Genomic DNA, 23,110 nt, shown 5'->3' with positions numbered 1-23,110 from the left:
TGTGTCACAAACTGAAAACATCTTTTAGAGTATGCACCTTGACAGGTGACTCTTAAGAGTAGTGGTTCTCGAGGCGCCTGGGGGGCTCAGTCGGTGGAACGGATGACTCTTGATCTCAGGGTTGTGAGGTCAAGCCTAGGTAGGGTGTAGAGATTACTTACAAAGAAAATCTAAAAAAAAAAAAAAGGCAGTAGTTCTCAACGTGTGGGCCCTGGTCCCACCCAGCATTAATATCACTTGGGAACCTGATAGAAATGCAAATTCTTGAGCCCCATCCCAGACCTTGTGAATCGGAAACCCTAGAGATGGGCCTGGAGTTTTAACAAGCCCCCCAGGGGATTGCAATGCACACTCAAGTTTGAGAAGTACTGTCTTAGAGGACTCCAGGATAAATTGGCTGCTATTTTAGCAGCTGGCACAGTGTCTCACACACTGAGGATACTCAATAAATTTTTCAGAGAAGGAACCTAAGACTCACTTAAGACACATAATATTGGAAGAGACAGCCTAATGGGCATAGTATATCTTTAATCTTTATAAAGGATCAATAGAAGAATCCATCACGCAGACAGCCAATGACTCTTACATAACTGTAGTTAAAGGTGTTGTGTCAACTTTGGGACCAAATGTCCTTTACTCAATACCCTGTTGTGATAAATGAGTTGACTTTAGGAGAAAAGTTTATTTCTGAAGAGGAATAATAATGAAAAAAAAAACCACTACATAAGCCAAGATCTACCTTTTTGGCTTCATGGTCAGGAAGCTTAGGGCCTCTCGATCACTCTCTGCTCCCTTTGTCACGGGGGCTCTTTATTTTCTAGTTACCCCATTGGGCCTTTTGGTGTTCAAGTGAGTAGCCTCCAAGCCTTTGGAAACAGGCAGGGTTTAGGGTTTGATCTGAGATAAGAATGTGCCGGAAGGCAGCCCCACGGCCAGGGCCAGCTAACAGAAACCAGGCAGCAAAGGTGACCTTGGATCACCGGGGACAATGCAGTAGCTTGCGCCCAGAGCAGGCGGGTTGGCCCAGACTCCACAAGCTAGAGAATGTGAAAAACCCTGAGGGAATGGCAGAAGCGAATTTCTGGAAAACAAACCGTGACCTCCTCCTCCCTGATCAGCTGAGCGACTTGGGGGAAGGTCAGTCGAGTTTAGTGAAGCTTGTCCCTCCCCCCCCCCCCCCCCCCCCGGTTGGGGCACGCCCGGGCTCCTTCAGTGGGTAGATTACTGGTCCATCCTTTCTATCCTGTAACAACACTGAAGGATCTTGTATCCTTGGCCTGGCATCTTTTCAGCAATTGCATCCTTGTCCTGTTGTGACAACCGAGCAGTGGTTTATTTATTTATTTTAATAATAAATTTATTTTTTATTGGTGTTCAATTTGCCAACTACAGAATAACACCCAGTGCTCATGCCGTCAAGTGCCCCCCTCAGTGCCCGTCACCCATTCACCCCCACCCCCGCCCTCCTCCCCCTCCACCACCCCTAGTTCCTTTCCCAGAGTTAGGAGTCTTCATGTTCTGTCTCCCTTTCTGATATTTCCCACACATTTCTTCTCCCTTCCCTTCTATTCTCTTTCACTATTATTCATATTCCCCAAATGAATGAGAACATACACTGTTTGTCCTTCTCCGATTGACTTACTTCACTCAGCATAATACCCTCCAGGTCCATCCACGTTGAAGCAAATGGTGGGTATTTGTCATTTCTAATGGCTGAGGAATATTCCATTGTATTCACAGACCACATCTTCTTTATCCATCATCTTTCGATGGGCACCGAGGCTCCTTCCACAGTTTGGCTATTGTGGACATGGCTGCTAGAAACATCGGGGTGCAGGTGTCCCGGCGTTTCACTGCATCTGTATCTTTGGGGTAAATCCCTAACAGTGCAATTGCTGGGTCGTAGGGCAGGTCTATTTTTAACTCTTTGAGGAACCTCCACACAGTTTTCCAGAGTGGCTGCACCAGTTCACATTCCCACCAACAGTGTAAGACGGTTCCCCTTTCTCCGCATCCTCTCCAACATTTGCTGTTTCCTGCCTTGTTAATTTTCCCCATTCTCACTGGTGTGAGGTGGGATCTCATTGTGGTTTTGATTTGTATTTCCCTGATGGCAAGTGATGCAGAGCATTTTCTCATGTGCATGTTGGCCATGTCTATGTCTTCCTCTGTGAGATTTCTCTTCATGTCTTTTGCCCATTTCATGATTGGATTGTTTGTTTCTTTCCTGTTGAGTTTAATAAGTTCTTTATAGATCTTGGAAACTAGCCCTTTATCTGATACGTTATTTGCAAATATCTTCTCCCATTCTGTAGGTTGTCTTTGAGTTTTGTTGACTGTATCCTTTGCTGTGCAAAAGCTTCTTATCTTGATGAAGTCCCAATAGTTCATTTTTGCTTTTGTTTCTTTTGCCTTCGTGGATGTATCTTGCAAGAAGTTACTGTGGCCAAGTTCAAAAGGGTGTTGCCTGTGTTCTCCTCTAGGATTTTGATGGAATCTTGTCTCACATTTAGATCTTTCATCCATTTTGAGTTTATCTTTGTGTCTGGTGCAAGAGAGTGGTCTAGTTTCATTCTTCTGCATGTGGATGTCCAATTTTCCCAGCACCATTTATTGAAGAGACTGTCTTTCTTCCAGTGGATAGTCTTTCCTCCTTTATCGAATATTAGTTGACCATAAAGTTCAGGGTCCACTTCTGGGTTCTCTATTCTGTTCCATTGATCTATGTGTCTGTTTTTGTGCCAGTACCACACTGTCTTGATGACCACAGCTTTGTAGTACAACCTGAAATCTGGCATGTGATGCCCCCAGCTATGGTTTTCTTTTTTAAAATTCCCCTGGCTATTCAGGGTCTTTTCTGATTCCACTGAGCAGTGGTTTAAAACAGAAATGGCTGAGGGGCGCCTGGCTGGCTCTGTCAGTAGAGCCTGTGACACTTGATCTCAGGGTCATGAGGTGGCACCTCATGTAGGGTTAGAGATTACTTAAAAAAATAAAAAATAAATAGGGGCACCTGGGTGGCTCCGTGGTTGAGCGTCTGCCTTTGGCTCAGGGCCTGACCCTGGGGTCCCAGGATCGAGTCCCACATCGGGCCCCCCAGCAGGGAGCCTGCTTCTCCCTCTGCCTGTGTCTCTGCCTCCCTCTCTGTGTCTCTCATGAATAAATAAATGAAATCTTTCAAAAATAATAATAAATAAATAAAATAAAATTGACTGAGATGTGGTGGCCTTAACCCATGCCCCGAAATCCTTGGCCTGGTCTCCCATCAAGAGCCACTGAACACAGGTAGGCTTTCGTCACTGGCCTCGAATGAGATGCTTCATGACTCCCGACTCTAGGTCATAAAATGTGACATGACTCCTACCCACTGTCTCCTTGGGTCATGTGCTGTGGATGGTGGGAGAGGTGAGGCTGCTGGGAAGCAGTCGCAGGGAGGAGACCCTACAGGAAGACCACCACGCTAGAGGATGATGCTTGAGGGGGCTCAGCTGCTCCAGCTGTTTGCATCTGGCCAGCAGGCCTGCAGAGCCGGGACTGAGGAAGCCTTGAGATGACTGCAGCCTCAGCCACCTGCTGACCGCAGTGTCTCGGGAACCCCTGAGCCAGAGCCCCCAGCTGAGCCCACTCAGTGCCCCAGACCATGAGAGAGGGTAATGATCAAGGAGTGCTGCCTGAGGGCACCGGGTTAGGGGCTGTTTGTTACGCAGCAGTACACGTGCGCAGCCCGCACTAGGCACTTCTCATCATGTGGCTTCGTGGTGTCCCCTCCCTGGGGTTTCCTCTTGTTCTGTGGCTCCCCTTCCCCATCCTGCCATGGGCTCTTCTCCCCCTGCCAGTCTCAGGTGGCTTGCTTCCTGGAGATTCCATCCTCTGTGCTTTTCATTCTTTGCGCTGTCCTTGGATCACATCACCCCCATGACTCCCGTGACCTCAAGTAGGAGACGGGATAGCAGCGGGTACCGCTGACAGCCGACCCACCAACCACAGGTGGCACCGCTGAAAGAACAGGGACATGTTCAGGTCTCTGGCAGCGACCTCCCGATCTCATCCCCAGCAGCGGGGGATGAATCACAATTGGTCTAAATCCACGCGGGGATCTCGTTCCCTTTGGCCATTGATTGGTTTGGGGGGTGAGCGTTTCTCGCAGTGCTGGCTGATGAGCTGAAAGGGGAAGTTTGCTTGGGAGTTTCCCTTCCCACATAAAGAAACGACAAGAATGTGGGAACTGGCAGGGAAGACCTTTTGGCTGTCATCCTTTCCCACTTCTTTCGGCTTGAAACATGCATGTTACGTCTGGAGACTGAGCAGCGGCTCAACCTCTAAAGCAAAAAGCCAACATGCTAGGGATGGAGGAGCCATGAGACAGAGCATTTGGTTTCTGGGTAGCATTACCATCCCCCTGATCTCACTCTTCCAACGGCTTCCCTCTGTGTTTTTTGTGGAGGAAGAAAAATAACATATGGATGCCCCAGTGTTCTGCCCAAATTGCCTTGGCTACACGTTCCTGGTTCCAGGGGCTACTTCTCCAGTTTGGGTGCACATTGCTTCCAACTGTTCACACTGGTGACCTTTTTTGAGTTCTACCCGCAGGCTACTGGAGTCCCAGCAGCTTGACAGCAAGAGGTGTCTGTCGCAGCATACAGCCTTCTTGGGCGGCCGCGGCCAATGACAGACGGGGGAGAGATTTGAGACCCCAACTCCTTTCTCTCAAAGTGAATCAAACACCCCAGAGCCCCTCCAAGAGCACAGTGACTAAGTAACTAGGATGAGAATCAGAACTCAGGCAGTTTTGTGCCCAAAGGCAGAGCTCTGTTCGTTCGATTGATCGATCGATCGATCGATCCATCCATCTGTCCATCCATCCAACCATCCATTTATTTGACAGAGAGCACATGAGCGAGTACAAGCAGGGGGAGTGGCAGACAGAGGGAGAGGGAGAAGCAGGCTCCCAACTGAGCAGGGAGCTTGATGTGGGTCTTGACCCCAGGACCCCAGGATCATGACCTGAGCTGAAGGCAGATGCTTAACCACCTGAGCCACCCGGGTGTCCCCAGAGCTCTGTTTTTTTGGAACTCTTGATCGCAATCTTTTGAAATAACAGAAATTCAGGAGTAAAACGACTCACAGCCTGGTCAAGATCAAACTTGTGTTTTCATGTGCCCTATTGCTTTCTAGTTCTTCTCAATCTGTACATTCAAGTTTTATAAATTTGCAATTAAATATCTTACGGCATTTGACGTTTGATGTGCCCCGTCTATATTACAATGTGCATCCTCTTCCATCTGCTGGTCTTCTGTTCCCAAGCCCTGGCTCTGCAAACCTTTCTTCCCCTGCCCTTTCTCTACTTGTCATGAAGACCAGTTTTAGAAATGACAGAACGATGTAAATGTGTGAACACTAGAATTTGAATTTTGGCTTTGCGGCTTCTGGGTTGTGTGATCGCAGACATCTTTTGTCATTCATTGTGCCTCATTTCCTCATCTGTAATATTGGGATCAAAATACAGGTATTTACCTCCTAGAGTTGTTGGGAGGCTGAAAGGGGTATTATCTATCCTGCCCGTGGAGTACCCAGAGCATAGTGAGCGCTCCGCACACTTGCTGGTTATATATATCGATCGCACACCTGTTGCTATGCGTATTTCCGCCCAGCAGGTCAAGGCCATCTTGGCTGGCTATTGAGTTCTTCGACTACAAATTCTCTTTTTCTCTATCATTTGTGGATGTTATTTCACATCCTTCTAATTTTAATTTTTTTTTTAAGAGAGAGGGAGAGGGTGGGCAAGGGTTAGAGAGAGAGAGAGAGAGAAACAGAATCAGGCTCTATGCCCAGTGCAGAGCCCAACGCAGGGCTGGATCTCACCACCCTGAGATCATGACCTGAGCTGAAACTGGAGGGTATTATGCTGAGTGAAATAAGTCAGTCGGAAAAGGACAAACATTATATGGTTTCATTCATTTGGGGAATTTAAAAAATAGTGAAAGGGAATAAAGGGGAAAGGAGAAAAAATGAGTGGGAAATATCAGAAAGGGAGACAGAACATGAGAGACTCCTAACTCTGGGAAATGAACTAGGGGTGGTGGAAGGGGAGGTGGGCGGGGGGGTGGGGGTGACTGGGTGACGGGCACTGACGGGGGCACTTGATGGGATGAGCACTGGGTGTTATTCTATATGTTGGCAAATTGAACACCAATAAAAATAAATTTATATTAAAAAAATAAAATAAAAAAAAAGAGAATCAGACACTTAAGTGACTGAGCCCCCCAGGTGCTCCAGGTCTTTCTAATTTTAAATGTTGTTTATGAGAAATCTGAGGGTTGCCTGATTCTTCGGCCTAAGTAATGCATGATTTTCGTCTGAACGATGCTTATAGGATTGTCTCTGTACCTCTGGAGCTCGGGAATATCATCAAGACATTGCTAGGCGAGGGCCTTTGATCTTCATTAATCCTACCTGGACCTCAGTGGGCCCTTTTGGTCTGCAGCCTTGTCTTCCTTCAGAACAGGAAAATCATTCTTTTATTATCTCTTTAATTATTCACCTCCCGTGTGTTCTTTTCCTGCTTCTAGAACTCCTGTTATTTACATAGGAGAGTCCCCGACCTCTTGTTTTCGTGTATCCTATCTAGTGCTTCCTAAATTCTGCTTTGGTGAATTTTCTCCAGAGCTTTTTCATCTTCCCAGACTGAAACTTTATGCCCATTAAGCAATCCCCCCTCCCCAGCGCCCACCAGCACTCTACTTTCTGTCTCTATGGATTTGATTATTTTAGATATCTCACAATTTTTTTTTTCTTAAAAAGAGGGCCTCTGGCTGGCTCAGTCAGTAGAGCATGTGACTCTTGATCTCAGGGTCATGAGTTCAAGCCCCATGTTCCGTGAAGAGTTTACCTAAAAAAAAAAAAAGAAAAGAAATTTAGATACCTCACGTGAACTGGAATCATACGGTATTTGTCCCTTTGTGTCTGGCTTATTTCAATTAGTAAAATATCCTCGAGGTTCATATGTGTCGTAGCAGGTGTCAGGGTTTTCTTCTTCTTCTTCTTCTTCTTCTTCTTCTTCTTCTTCTTTCTTCTTCTTCTTCTTTTGTTGGGGGGGGTTCCTTTCTTTTGAGGCTGAATAATATTTCATCGTGTGGATAGACCACACTTTGGCCATACATTCACCTGTCAATGGAGACTTGGGTTGTCGCCACCGTTGAACTACTGTGAATGCTGCTGCTCTGAACGTTGGTGTGCACGTGTCTGCTCGTGTCTGTCCTCATTTATTTTGGGTGTATACCCAGAAGTGGAATTGCTGGGTCTCATGATAAGTCTACGTTTCATTTTTTGAGGAACCATCGCACTGCTTTGCACAGTGCGCCCTGTCACCCTCCCAGCGGCAGTGCGGGGTTCCCTTTTCTCCACATTGTTGCCAACTCTTGTTATTGTCTGTTTTGCTTTGTTGTTTAATAATAGCCATCATCCTACTGGATGTGAAGGGGTAGCTCCTCGTGGTGTTCACTTTCATTTCCTTAATTGTTGTAGCATCTTGAGGCCACATGGATGCCCCCGATTGTCTTCTCATCAGTTCCCTTGCCTCTTCTATTTTATTTATTGAGTTTTATTCACTTATTCATCGAATATTTGTGCAAATGTGCAATGAATAGGAACAGAGAGCAGTGAACAAAACCCATACATTCTCTTTTAAAACTTGGACATCTTTTGCTTGGTTTGCCTTTAGCTCCAGAACGTGGTTTTCTAATGCTGACTTGAATTTCCCGAAGTCTTCTCTTTCATTTGCTTTTTCAGTTAGAGGCACTATGTGTCTTCCATCTATCATGGTTCACTTGAAGCTATACAAGTTCTGGGGCTTCTGTTTCCTCTCCCTCTCCTTGGTTACTGGGCTGAGAGGTCACCTTCTACAGTCGGGTGATGCGGTTGGCGTTCCCCCCTGCCCAGGGATGGCAAAACTCCGTCTCTCCTCTGCTGGGGTGAGGTTGACCCTCAGGGAAGCTCCTGGGAGAGAAAGCCTTTGGCAGAAGAAAGAGCCAGTGAGCCCTCCTAGGTTAATACAGAGGCAGATAACACACGTCCTGGGAAGGATTCATGCACCAGCGACTTCAGAAGATTTAGTTCCTTTTATTACTTTTACATTTTTCATTAGAACATATTGTGCGCGTTCTGCTCCTGAGAAAGAAAATTTGTGTGAAATGTTTGCAAAGCTTGCTCCGCGACCCACCGAGGCTTTTGGTGATTTGAAAATTTAACCCAATGTTTATGGCTAAGTTCTCTCTAGTAACCCTTTACAGCGGGAGAGGAGAGGACAGGATTGGAAGTGTGGCCGCTCCAGGCACAGAGAAAGGAGAAGGAAGCAGCTAAAAATGGGTCATGGGGAAGTTTGAACTTGGTGACTGGGAGCGGGAGTGGCATAACTGAAGTGACTCCACGGGAAGGGTTCAGTTCCTATCCCATGATCGTTAATGTGCCAACTTGACTGGGCCATGGCGGCCTGACATTTGGTCATTCTTCCCGTGAGGGTGTTTTGGGGTGACATTAGCATTTAAATGGGTAGACTGAGTAAAGCAGATGGGTCTCCCTCGTGTGGGCAGGCCTCATCCCCGCTCAGCTGAAGGCCTGAACAGAACTAAAGGCTGGCCCACCCCTGATTAAGAGGTTTCCCCTGCCTGTGGGCCCAACGGGGACATTGGATCTTCTTGGTTCCTAGAGTCTGGGCTCCAACTGGGACATTGGTTTTGGGTTCTCCAGCCTCTACAGTCTCATGAGCTAGTTCCTTATAGTAAGTCTCTTTCCATATATATACTCATTCTATTTCTGGTTCTGTTTCTCTGGAAAACCTTAATACACGTCCTCCCCAGGGATATGTAGAGTTCTACTCTCTGACCAGGTGGCTCCACCTTTTGTCTCTTACTTCACTGGAGAACACAGTCCCCTACCTCTAGGATGGTAGATACTACCTCTCTCTCTCTCTCTCTTTTTTAAAGATTTTATTTATTTATTCATGAGAGACACACACACACACACAGAGAGAGAGAGAGAGAGAGGCAGAGACACAGGCAGAGGGAGAAGCAGGCTCCCTGCGGGGCGCTCGATGCAGGACTTGATCCCAGGACTCCGGGATCACGACTTGAGCTGAAGGCAGATGCTCAACCACTGAGCCACCCAGGCGCCCCACTACCTCTCTTTGTAAAAACAATTTCAGCATCATTAGAAACACATACTACGTACATAAATGTACTTATTTATGAATTATATACATGTACCACTCCAATGATGAGTCAAAAATATTACATACATTGACTTACAAATTAAATAAAGGGATCACCTCATTCACAGAGCAAATGTGCAATATACTATAAAAAGATGAAAACATATAAATACAATGTTCTTTCACCCCAGTGAACAATCTCACATGACTCCTGGGGTGTTTGCACTGCAATTTGCAGACCACTGGCTTAGAGATCCCTGCCCAAGCTGAGGCTCCAGGTGCCCCCCAGGCTCTGTGAGCACACCAGGGGGCTCTGGAGAGGAGATTGAATGGGATTTGTGAGAGGAGGGCAGTCAGGGGCTCCGGCTCACATCACCATCTTATCTTTTCACATTAGACTATTCGCCTACACGAATGCATCCCCAACTTACTGAGAAGCTTGGGTCTCCATATTTCTTCCTTTGTTATTTTTTTTCCTATGGCTTTCCAGGTGATTATGATATCTAGTCACTTTGGAAAACTGCAAACTATAGGAACCTGGGTGGCTCAGCAGTTTAGCGCCACCTTCAGCCCAGGGCGTGATCCTGGGGTCCTGGGATCAAGTCCCATGTTGGGCTCCCTGCATGGAGCCCGCTTCTTCCTCTGCCTGTGTCTCTCATAAATAAATAAATAAATAAATAAATAAATAAATAAATAAATAAATAAAATATTTAAAAAAAGGAAAACTGCCAAACTAGACCGGGCTGCTTTCTTTTGCCATTTGTGAATGGTCACGGCTTCATACGAATGAAAACAGAATTTTTTTTTTTTAAGGAAGGTCAAAAATAAAACCAGGAACAAATTCTGGTCTGTGCCCCAAAAGGTCTGAGAAGGAATAATTTTATGAGAGATACAGGGTATGTCTATTTTTATTGATTTTGCTTTTCCTTTCCCCTGAGTTAAGTACTGCCCATCTCTTACATTTTACTGAGATTGAGCTGTCTTTCTAGTTTCCCAGCTGCTCGGGGAAGAGATGACATGACTTAAATTTCATTTTACTCTTGAGCATGGGGCTGTGTGTGTGTGTGTGTGTGTGTGTCTGGGTTGGGGGTGTCCCGAGTTTGAACATCCAGGCCTTGCCACAAAAAAGTAGACAACATTTCTATCTATCATTCACAAGGTAGATATAGTTAATTTGTATATTTACTACAACAACTTCTAGCAAAAAATAATAAATTGCATTGGCCTAAAAAAAATTCAGTACACTTCAGCAATTTTCCAACATGTGCAGTAACGGATCTCCAGGAAGGTGTGGCCTTTTCTAATTTGCACAAAGGTATCACGTGGACTAAGGACAGCCTTTGTGGTTGTGGGGTTAACTGTTCAGCTTCCCAGCTGAGGCCTCTGGACCGTGCCCCAAATACGATATCCCCCTACGGAGTGGAGAGTGCAGTGCCAAGTCCCATTAATTTATTTGGCGACCCTTTCTGGAGGCTTCCCCATGGGGCCTGCCCACAGTCCTACCTGGTTGGCCTCCTTGACCTGGAAGGCACGGCCGCACGCCCTGGCTCCCGGGCCCCAGCCAGCTGCCCCAAAGCCTTGCACGCCGAGCTCAAAAACCCCATGAGATGCTTTCCTTCTCTGTACTCACTTGATTTTAAGGAAACTAGAGTAAGACCTTGGGGCCCCATAACAGAGGCACAAGGCCCTTGCACGGGATTCTCTCCTTTTGTGACAATGGAGTCACATAATCATTGTTATCTGCATTTTATTTATTTTTTTAAATTTTTTTAAATTTATTTATGATAGTCATACAGAGAGAGAGAGAGAAGCAGAGACACAGGCAGAGGGAGAAGCAGGCTCCATGCCGGGAGCCTGACGTGGGATTCGATCCCGAGTCTCCAGGATCGCGCCCTGGGCCAAAGGCAGGCGCTAAACCGCTGCGCCACCCAGGGATCCCTGTTATCTGCATTTTAAATGGAAGAGGGGGTGGGCCTCGGAGTGGTTACATGGCTCCTGGGAAAGAGCATGACTGGGCTTTGAACTCAGGTCTGTCTGGTTCCCATGATCACAATTCTGGGGGTCACTGGTCCTGACAGAAAATGACTCTCTGGACTGCCACTGTCAAGGGAGGGGTTTGGCTTCTTCTCACAGTTGATGCAGGAGCCGAGTTGCCTGTTTTGTTCCCTTAACCACGGGTCATACATACAACCTGCGTGAACATTCTAGAGTTAAGGGAAAGGGAGTGGCTCCTGAATGGATAAAGCTACCAAGCTGAAGTCAATTAATAAGTGTTCTATTAGGGACACCTGGGTGGCTCAGCAGTTGAGCATCTGCCTTCAGCTCAGGGCGTGATCCTGGGGGTTCCAGGATCGAGTCCCGCATCAGGCTCAACACAGGGAGCCTGTTTCTCCCTCCGCCAGTGTCTGTCTCTCTCTGTCTCTTATGAATAAATAAATCAAATATTTTTTTTAAAAAATAAGCGTTCTCTTAAATGGCTGTGAGATTTAATATACCACCTTGTTAAATTTGGTGCTCAAAGATCCATAAAAATGCATACATTTTGTAGAAAGTTCTGCACATTTGAAAACAATTTATAAATTGGATTTTTTTCTTTGTGACATTCCTGTGTGTTCATGAAAAGAGCCAAGAAATGATAAGCAAAAGCTGATTGAATGGTTACTCATACCTAATTTCAAAAGCGAATTATGAAAAGCGTGTCATTCTAAATACACGTTTAGTATGGAATACAGGTGATTCGTTAACAGTTTATTTTCCTTCTTACTCTGAAAATTTTCTTTTTTAGATAAAAAAAATTATTCATAGATACACAGAGAGAGAAAGCTAGAGACACAGGCACAGGGAGAAGCAGGTTCCCTACGGGGAGCCCCATGTGGGACTCGATCCAGGATCCCCAGATCACGTCCTGAGCTGAAGGCAGATGCTTAACCGCTGAGCCACCCAGGTGTCCCATGAAAATTCTCAAATATATAGGGAAGTTGAAAACAACAGTGCAACAATCGCCATATATCCATCACTTAAATTCAATTGACAACATTTTACCATATTTGCTTTCTTTATGAAGCGATCTATCTTTATTTTTGTTCTTTTGAAAGCTGCAGGTGTTATAACGTATCGCTCTTGTAACCTCCTAAAAATAAGGATATATTTTTATGTGATCCTAACTAATACTTATCGCCCTTAAGCAAGTCGACAACATCTTGATAGCTTACACTATCTAGTCCACATTTGAACCACCATAATCTTACCCTGTATCAGTCCTCACCTGCCACGTAACAAGCACGCAGACTCCTGCTCGGTGCCTTCGTACAACAGCCATTTGCTTAGCCCGTAGGTTTGCTCTGCAGGCTGGGCTCGGCCGGGCGGTTCTGGCTTCCGTTGGGTTCTCTCCCGCAGTGATGGACGGCGGCAGGTCAGCTGGGCCTTTCTGTTTCTGGGGTGCTGGAGGCAACCGAGCCTTGTGCCTCTCCTCAGCTAGCGGGCTTGTCTGAGATTTCCCACGTGCAACTATGTTAGCTTGTAGGCCAGCCTTCTCGATGATCACAACACTCTCCTGGGCCTCCCTCCCTGTTTCTCCATTTAGCTTCATCGTTTCTGCACGACCTCCGTTAGCCACCACAGCGACACCCTGACTCCGGAGAACAGTTCTGTCTGTCGGGCTGGCTGCACGTGGCATTCTCAGGCAACCTGTGCTTCGAGCCAGTGTCCCGTCCTTTGTCAGCCTGCTCACTTCTTGGCAACTGCTCCGGGCCTTCAGCCACGCAGCCACAGGAGGCAGTGCTCCTAGCGACAGAAGCCACCGCACCTAAGCAGGCGAGTGTAGCCAATACCCCGACCTGGGGGCTTTGAAGACCACCTACTTCCCCTTAATTCATGGGGCCTAGCCTGACTGTTGGGGACCTGAAACCACCCCCTTTAATTCCTCATTCTCTTTCTGCCCAGCCTGGCTTCCTGATCTTTCTCTCCCTCCCCTCCCCTCCCCTCCCCTGCGCTTGGTGCCCTCAGGAGACACTTCCAGTGCGTGGCAACCTCTACTACACGTGAGCCAAGACCATAGCAGAGGAACTTCGGGTGGATTCAAATGAGGGCTATTAGTCAATATCTGACTTTTTTACATCGGGCAACAGGTGACTTTGCATCCTTCATATGTGCACGGGGCATGACCTGCCGTCTAACATGGGGTGGTTTCAGGATGCGAGCTCAGGACTCCAAGTCAAAGAGCAGAGCCCCATTTCTGCCTCCGTCCTCCTCTCCATGCACCCCTGAGCAGATCCCCCAGCCTCTCTGAGAATGCTCTTGGTAAATGAAAAAAACACTGCAGAAGCCTAGGGAACTGTTTTTAAAAACTGTGGTGAGAGAAGTACCGTCTTAACTTTCCAAGTGTACAGTGTTGGTAAATAAAGGCACAGCTCCGTGCGGCGGATCTCTAGGACTTCCTCATCTTGCACAACTGAAACTTCATCGTTCCTAGAAACCTGCCCATTTGCCCGCCCTGGCTCCTGGCAGTCCCCACCCTGCTCCCTGCCTCTCTCGGTTCCACCAGTCTAGGGGCCTCCTGGAAGTGGAGTCAAGCCACATATATCCTGCTGTGAGTGGCTTATTTTACTCTGCAAACTGTGTTCCAGATTCATCCATGTTGCATGTGGCAGGCCTTCCTTTTTTATGGCTGAACAATATTCCAGTGTGCGTGTGTGCACGCACGCGTGTGTTTTGCATGTCTGTGCTACCAGTTGCATTTTCTTTGTGTAGTCATCTGTCGATGGACACTTGGGTTCCTTCCATGTCTTGGCTGTTGTGAACGGGGGTGGGGGGGCTACGAACATGGGGGTGCGGATCTCAGGAGCCGAGGAGAGCCAGGAAGCAGCGGCCTGGGGAGCACCGCGTCTGAATCAGGGAGGTGCCACCGACGGCTGCGGGGCCCGGGTGGGTCTGCCCTGGGGGGGGGGGACTACCCAAACAAGGCCCCTCGGGGCTCAGGATGGGGGGGGGCTCGCCTCTGGCTACGGTGGGAAAGCCCGCACCTTCCTGCAAACGCATTTGGTTTTGCTCAATCTTAAAATAATCGCAGCGAACAGTCATTAGGGCTTGACACGTGTCACACACACTCCCGAAGACCTGTTCACCCGCGTGTTTCCCAGGACAGCCACGTGGCGGGACGTGGGCCGGGAAGCCGCCGCCCGGAGGATGTCTCTTACTAGGCCTCAGCGCAGGTGCTGCTCCCTCCGAGCCAACCCCCCGCCAGCGCGCACCACCTGCCGCCGACCCCCTGCCACTGGAGCCCGTCGCCAGGGAACCGACGCCGCCGGCCACAGCCCCAGATCGACACCCGGATAGGGATCGGGATCCAGATGGGGATCGGGGTCGGGATCGGGAATGGGGTCCGGATCGGGGTCCAGATTGGGATTGGGGTCCGGATCAGGGTCCAGACTGGGACTGGGGTCCAGAATGGGGTCGAGATCGGGATCGGGATCAGGATCGCCTGCCCCGGGCTGCTGAGCTCTTGCCATTGCGGGTGAGGGTCGCCTTAAACGCAGCTGGAGCTCATGCCCGAAGGTCTTGGGAGAGCTTTTGAGATCAGCAAAGAGCGTCCTTGTGCGGCCCCAGCGGGGGGGACCCCCTGCCCCCCAGAGCCCAGCTCCCAGGGTTTCTCTCCTCCCGGGGAGGAGGCGACACCCTCCGGTCTCAGCTGACCTCACCCTTCTAGCAAGACACTTTACTCATAAAAACAACTCCTTTTACGGGGTGACAGGCACCAAGGGGGACACTTCACAGGATGAGCACTGGGTGTTATGCTATATGTTGGCAAATTAAGCTCCAGTAAAAAAAATACAGAAATAAATAAACTAAAAAAAAAAAAAACCCTCCTTTTTTGTCACACACAGGTGGCCCTGAAACCGTATCAAACCAGAATCTACAACAGCTAGTCTTTTTTTTTTTTACATCTTATTTTTTTAAGCGCACCCTGATCCCAAGGTAGGAGTCGAACTCACCACCCTGAGATCAAGCATGGCATGCTCTACCCTCTGAGCCAGCCAGGGCCTCCCAAGAGAGCGGCTTTATCCCCATCTCACAGATAAGAAAACCAAGGTGCATAAACATTAGGTGCCTCACCCAAAGTCACCCGCGGGACACCGCAGGGCTGGGGGAAGAAAAGCGGAATATGGATTTATCACTCTGTTAAGCAGAAAAGTCTTTCTGACTAAAAAATAACTTCTGAGATCTAAAAAACAAACACCTAACTGCAAAAAGATTCCTTTTATTAATGAAAACTTTTACAGTAATAAAAGCCCCTGTTTATTTATAAAAGCAAGGCCCTGTAGGAAAACTTTCTTAATAAGCTTGTGATAAAGAGCCACCGTAAAAATACTTGCCTGCAAAAATAATTCTATGTATCATTAAATCTGAAAATTAAAAAAAAAATCATTTATAGCTCAGCAACCATGGATCCGTCCCAGGAGAGTCGTGTTCGGCATTGAATTATGAGTCTCTCATTCCCAGCACTACCTGGTGGGGCCTTCCGTGCTCGCACTACTTGAAAGCAGCTAAAATTAGAGAATTAGCATAAAGCCGGGACCTAAAGGGCTATTTGGAGCCCAGGGTTTATTACTTTTATTCATTCCATAGCAAACATTTAATGAGTACCTGCTCTTTGCCAGGGGTATTCTGTGCTTGAGAATAAATAGAAATAAAACTCGTCTCTGTCCTCAAGGAAGTTAGTCTTTCATTGAGCTAAAGACCCACCTTGTACTGCTCAAGAACAAAGGCCAAAGGTCCACGGAGCTGGACGGTGGCAATTGCCTGGGCAGTTCTGCTGGGTTGACAGGCCGGGGCTTACGGCAGCGAAGGGTTGAAGGATGGATGGGGAAACAGGCTTGGGGAGGTTGAGAACTTTGAGAGCTTCCCAAGGGGATGTAAATCACAGGTTCGAGACCCAGAGCCGGAAGCCAGAATCGGAGCCAAAGTGGGGCTGAGTCTCTGAGCTCACGGGCCACCAACTCACTGGCATGTGTCAGATGGTTCCGAGGTGCTCCCACCTGTTCCTGGAAAGGATTAGATACTAACGATTGTTGGTGAACTGGTCCATAATATGGTTTCAGGGTGACTTTTATTTATTTTAAAGATTTTTGTTTATTTATTCATGAGAGACACACAGAGAGAGGCAGGGACACAGGCAGAGGGAGAAGCAGGCTCCATGTGGGGAGCCCGATGTAGGACTCGATCCCAGAACCCGGGGGTCACACCCTGAGCCGAAGGCAGACCCTCAACTGCTGAGCCCCCCAGGCAGCCCTGATGGAGCCAGTTTGTAAGCCACTGTCTCGGAGTTTGGAAAAGCTTACCTGCACATTCATTTGCTTGTTGATCATTCGTCCAAATGTTATACATAGATTTGTATAGATTTTTTCGTGCATTTGGTTAGCAGTGAGGACTAGATTCTGGCCACTTCATGTATTGGCTGGTGGATCAAAAACCCGGCGGCCTAAGCCAGTTTCCGTATTTTAACAATTGCCCGGGTGATTCACACCCACGTCAAAGCTTATGTCAATAGGGAAAGAAGGTCCTTGGCATTTCAGTTCAATCTTTTTTTAAAAAAAGACATTTATTTATTTTATCTTTTGAAGTAATCTCTACACCCAACGTGGGGTTTGACTCATAATCAAGAGTCGCACACTCCGCCAACCGAGGCAGCCCCACACCCTAAGAAAAACCCCATTTATATGGTGGCTGCTGTATACACCGGGTATTGTTCGAAGCATCAGGAATACGAATATGAATAAGATGCAGGTATTTTCCCAAGAACAGATTTAAAAATGAAACCTAAAAATATAATACTGTGTAAGGCAGTAATGGAAGTATTGACCAGAAGAGGGAGTGTTGCTATTTAGGGTTGGAGGGCCAATGGCAGAGGGCTGTCTGGGGACGTGACCCCTGAGGTGTGATTTGAAAAACAAATAGAACCATTACTTGGATAAAGCAGAGAAAAGGCTTCAAGATGGAGAGTTATTTTCCTTTAAAAAAAAAAAAGGTCACTTCGAATTATAATTACAAATTCAAGAAGTATTTTTCTTAAATCAGTCATTATTATACTCTTAATCTGTACTTACTCCTGGGTTTCCCCAGGCACCTGTGACCTCTACTCTGCTTTCTTTTCCATATTCCCAAAGACAGGAAAAAATGTCTTCCTGAATTTAGTTATTTTTTTCCATTATGCTATTTTATTTGAGATACATTCAAGTGTGATTCAGTGAGATTTTTACATGATTAAATGTTATAATTATAATGTCTTATTTCATACCCATTCACCTTTAACAGTATAAATATTGTGTAATAGAAAAATAATTCTAAAATATGGAGTCATCTTTCACTCATAACAACATGAATGGGAGACATATACAGCCTTGGTTTCAAGAATAAACTTTTTTTTTTCTTTTCAAACTGCAATTTACTCCCAGGAATGTAATTCCTATTTAATGAACCTGAAAATAAGTGGTAGTTTTACCCCACCCCACAGTAGACAGGGCGATTTACATATACTGTCCTATTTCCCTGACCCCACCAGCGGTGTGGTTGTAGAAGGGATTGACTTGGTAGCAACCAACCAACCATGGCCTGGCTGTTCTTGAGCCTACCTAGGAATGCAGGACTTTTCCTTCCTGCTAATGTCTCACCCAGTTTCTCCTGGGAGTCCTTGACGGCATCTCAGGGAGTTGACCGACAGTTCTGCCCATAACATGGGACATCCGCCGCCGTGTTCTTCTGCTTCAGTTCACCCTTGTTGTGATCTGCTCCCTTATAGGAGCTGGTGGGGGAGCACCTCAGTTTTTCCCCAGGCCACTTCACCACCATGCGATCTGTGTCCTGGCCAAGGGTGTGCCCCCCAAAGAGTCCCAAGTGGACCAGAGGCAGAAGGAGTATAACTTAGAAGTGATAGAAATCACCATCCCCAACCTGTCCACACTTCGCCATCTGAGCCTCTACAAATTCTGCTCATTCCACAGGATCTGATGGGCGATTCGATGTTGAGGAAGTGGTCTACATCTCTGGGGAAAAATAAAAGTAGATTCCTACCTGACATCATACAAAAAAGTGGATTTCAGGTGGATCAAAGGCCTAAATACGAATGGTGGAACTATAAAGTAAATAGAAGAAGGTGTGGGAAAATACATCTCTCAGTAGGGGCTGAGGAAGGACTTTTAAACTAAACCCCGGAGGCATTCATCATATATTTAAAGATTGGTGGGTGTGGTTATTTCCACACTAAGGTTTTCTGTTTTCAAAAGGAAACTATGGGCAAAGATCACTAATGATGGATTGGAAAAAGATATTTACTATGTCCCAAACCAATGAGGACCTTCTATATAAATATATTTTATTTTATTTATTTATTTTTAAAGATTTTATTTATTTATTCATGAGACACACGGAGAGAGAGAGGCAGAGACACAGGCAGAGGGAGAAGTAGGCTCCAGGCAGGGAGCCCGATGTGGGACTCAAACCCTGGACCCCAGGATCACGCCCTGAGCTGAAGGCAGATGCTCAACCACTGAGCCACCCAGGTGCCCCTATATAAATACATTTTAAAAATCTGTAAATTAACATAGAAAAATAGAAAACTTAAGTGCGAATTGGGCAGAAGACATGAAACGAAATTAAAGGAAAAAGGACCCAAGTGGTCACTGACCATATGAAGAGAAGCTCAACCCCTTTATCATTCAGAGAATGCAAATTTAAAAAAATACAAATCCATCAAATAGGCAAAGTCAGAAAGCTGGATAACGCACAACATTGGTGGGATACATCATTCAATGCCCTGTGGGAGTGTAGACAGGTGCCACCATCTTGGTCACATTAAGTATACCTTGTGTATATGTGCGTGTTTGCCTTGTTGCTCCTTTCTCAGAAGTCCAGGGAGTACTAGAGGAGTAGTCCAGTAAAGTCTGATTCAACAATATAGCTTTATATAGCTCTGGAAAATAAAGGGGGGAAAAAGGGCCACAGAATCTGGGAAGAAATGAGCCCTGTTCTATATTCATCTCTGCTAGAATCCGCATGGAGGAAGCAGCATCCTTTTAGGGTACTCTGGCCACGAGTTCCAAGTGGGACATGGTGGGGAGCCAAACTAGAATGAGTGGGTTCCACTTCCAGCTGAATAACTTAGGAGCAAGCAACCTGAGTCGACTCATCCCCCTTCTCATAAATACTTGAGAAACCCATGGTTACACTGGTTAAAGTTCAGCATCTTTAATAATTCATCTGCCAGTTGAATTATTTGATCTAACCCGATCTTGAAGTCATAACTTGACTCTAAAATGAGTGCGACGAGAACAGTCATATTGCCACAGAAAGCTTACCTATGGACTTAGCACTAATAAAATTCTGACCTGCACAGGTCGGAACATCATAATTATTGGCATTTGCAGCCCCAGAGGAACTTGGCATATTAACAGGGAAATATGTCTAGAGAATGGGCCTGGGCCAGGGCAGAGAAGGCTGAAGGCCGCGAGTCCTGAAAGCCTTTCAAGTCTGCATTTCAAGTGTCTACACTATTTCTTCTGTCCAGAGGAATATGTGATCTGTTGAGTTTGTGGCTGAGGGAAGAGCCCTAGCGGGCATGGTGGAGAGACCCTAAGATGGTCCCCCATGATTCCTGCTTCCTAGCATTCACACCCCAGACAGCCCTCTCCTCTTGAGTGTGGGCAGAACCTGTGACATGCTTCTAAGCAACAGAATGTGGCAACAGTGAAGTAATTTTGGAGATGTACTTATGGCCCCAACTGAGTTAATTTGTCTTTTTTTTTTTTTAAGATTTTATCCTTAAGCAATCTCTATACCCAACATAGGGCTCGAACCCACAACCCTGAGACTAAGAGTCACATGTCCCACTGACTGGCTGGCACCCTCAGCTCAGTTAATTTTGAATTAATCAAAAGGGTGGCTCTGACTTAATCAGGTGAAATCCTGAGTGGGTCTGACTTAATCAGGTGACATCCATGAAAGAGGGACTGGATCCTCCCTGAGGTAGGAGGGGGGCTTGATAAAATAAGCAGCCATATTGGAGATATCCCTGTAGCAGGGAAATGTGGGCAGCCTCTATGGCCCGAAAGCAGCCTCCAGCCTTCAGCCTCCAGCCTCCAGCCCCCAGCAGCAAAAACACCAAGGCTACTTGCCAGTCGTCTAGCAGCAGGTAACTGGATTGTTTTTAACAATTTGAATGAGTTTGGAAGCAGATTCACCCCCAGCTGAGCCTTCAGATGAAAATGCAGTCCAGCCAAAACCTTTATTGCAACCCTGGGAGACCCTGAGGGGGTGACCCAAATAAGCTGTGCCCACACTTCTGAGCTCTGGAAGCTGTGAGATAATAAATGTGCCACTAAGTTTGTGTTCACTTGTTAAAGAGCAATAAAAAACTATTACAGAGGGGTGGGTGGGGGAGTGTGAGGGGAGATAAAGAGGGGAAAGAAAGAGAGAATATAATGGATAGTGGAGACTACATTTAAATTGGCTTTCATCAAACTCTGAGCTCATGTCTTCCTTTATTCCTTACCCTATGTATATTTTAGACTGCAGAGGGTATTGGGTCACATCTGAGTGGACTTGGGTGCAGGCTTGGAACAAAACCAAGAAGGAAGTTGGGCCCAAGAACTGGTAGAAAGATGAGGAAAAGCAGAAGAAAATTCCAGCTCTGGGCTAAGGGTTGGTATGGAATCAGACTGTGTTGGGAAGAACATGTTTTAGGGAACAGATTGCTTATGCGGGCTGTCAGGTCAATACCTCCCACAACACTTCTCGTACCCCAGAACAGTTGTTGGTCATTCACAGACTGACATGCACTCAAAATTCCACAGCAGATCTTCAGCTCCTGGGAAGAAATAGTCATCCATGCAAATCACACATCATCATCATCTAAGGCACCCAAAGGCTAAGAACAAGTGAGTGTGTGTGTGTGTGTTGTTCAGGGAGTACTCAGTTGTCTTTGGACCTGGAACTTCCCTGGGGCTGAGGGAAGGATTTGGTCAGTCAGAACCTGAGTCTGCGGAGGGAGAGCCTTTATCTGCTACTATCCTATTGCACATACCATTCAAATACCTTTAGCGGGGCCTGTGTGAAATGGGCATCATGTACTAACTGGTCAGAGTTGGCTCCTTCATTCCAAATCCAGACAAAGTCCTGACTTATGTGTGGTCCCTTCCTCAGCAGCCTATCCATTTCCCTCTTAGAACTTACTGCGTGCAATCTGCCATTATTGTTTATCTTTCTCTCTTCTTTCCTTGCCCCCTAGCCCTGCACTTGCCCACCAGACCTCCACGGGCCACTAGCCACAAATGAGTTTCAAATTTAAATTAATTAAACTATATTAAAAGATTCCATTGCCTAGTCATTCTGGTTGCACTGAAAATATACAATAGCCACAGATGGCTATTTGCTACTATATTGTGCATCATGGATTTAGAAAATGTCCAGGGATGCCTGAGTGGCCCAGTGGTTGAGTGTCTGCCTTTGGCTCAGGGCATGAACCCAGGGTCCTGGGATCGAGTCCTGCATTGGGCTCCCTGCAGGGAGCCTGCTTCTCCCTCTGCTTGTGTCTCTCATGGATAAATAAATAAAATCTTTAAAAAAAAGAGGGGATCCCTGGGTGGCTCAGTGGTTTATTGCCTGCCTTTGGCTCAGGGCGTGATCCTGGAGTCCTGGGATCAAGTCCCACTTTGGGCTCCCCGTGTGGACCCTGCTTCTCCCTTGCCTATGTCTCTGCCTCTCTCTCTCTCTGTCTCGCATGAATAAATAAATCTAAAAAAAAAAGGAAAAGAAAATGTCCATGATTGTAGGAAATCCTATTGGACAGTGCTGAATGCTACCCATTCAGCTCTTTTCACCTTCAGATCCTTTAAACCTCTGTGTAAGGGCAGTCCTCATTCTGCATGGTCTGATATGCATGAATTGCAGTTATCATGCTTTAGCTAGACACCTGCCCTTCAAAAACATGGCTTAAACTTCAGTTACCATGGCATGTTAACTGTGAGTCATTACACAAAGTACAAACTTTGCTATTAGTCCCCAAATCACTATATAAATAAAAGATGTGCATGATGATCAGTGACCAATCATATCACTTCTTTCAAAGTCCCATTGGTGATTGGCACTGAGCATCTACTAGCTGGCTTGGGCACAGACAGCAAAGCATGGAGTCGTGCCGCCTCCTTTTCCCCCCTGGGTGACAGAGCCACATAACATTTTATAAAAATGGATGCTTGAAAGATGGAAGTGGCCAACAGAGATGAAAAGTGCAGTAAAGAAAAAAAAAGTGATAATGCTGGAAGTGAAATGAAAATCAAATGCAAATGAAATCATAGAAAAAAGTAGCTGATTATAGGAATATGAACACTGCCTTCATTTGAGACTGGACATACACAGCCAGAGGAATGCAGTGAAGGCGAATTCATTGACATAAGTGATGAGGGTGGCTGTGATGAAAAGGATGAAGCTGTCCCAGAGGAAGTGACACTGGAAAAGAAACCCACTTACATCAAAGGAACTCTTGGAAACATTTCACAACACTGAAAGCATGAACGATAAAATATGGGAAGCTGACCCAAATTTAGAAAGCAGTATGACAATTTGCCAAAGCATAGAAAAGATGCTTACTCCAGATTACAAGTTAAATAATGAATAAAAGAAGACAAGCACTGTTCACACTACCCTTTATAAGGCTTCACCAAAAAGGGGACACCAGGTGGTTCAGTGGTTGAGCATCTGCCTTCACCTCCAGTGTGATCCTGGAGTCCTGGGATCAAGTCCCACATCGGGCTCCCTGCATGGAGCCTGCTTCTCCCTCTGCCTGTGTCTCTGCCTCTCTCTCTCTCTCTGTCTCTCAATAAATAAATCTTTTTTTTAAAAAAAAAAAACCAAAAA

This window comes from Nyctereutes procyonoides, unplaced genomic scaffold, assembly GCF_905146905.1.
Source record: "Nyctereutes procyonoides isolate TBG_1078 unplaced genomic scaffold, NYPRO_anot_genome, whole genome shotgun sequence".
Lineage (NCBI taxonomy): Eukaryota > Metazoa > Chordata > Mammalia > Carnivora > Canidae > Nyctereutes > Nyctereutes procyonoides.
The sequence above is the reverse complement of the archived record's forward strand: the minus strand, read 5'-3'. Positions refer to the sequence as shown.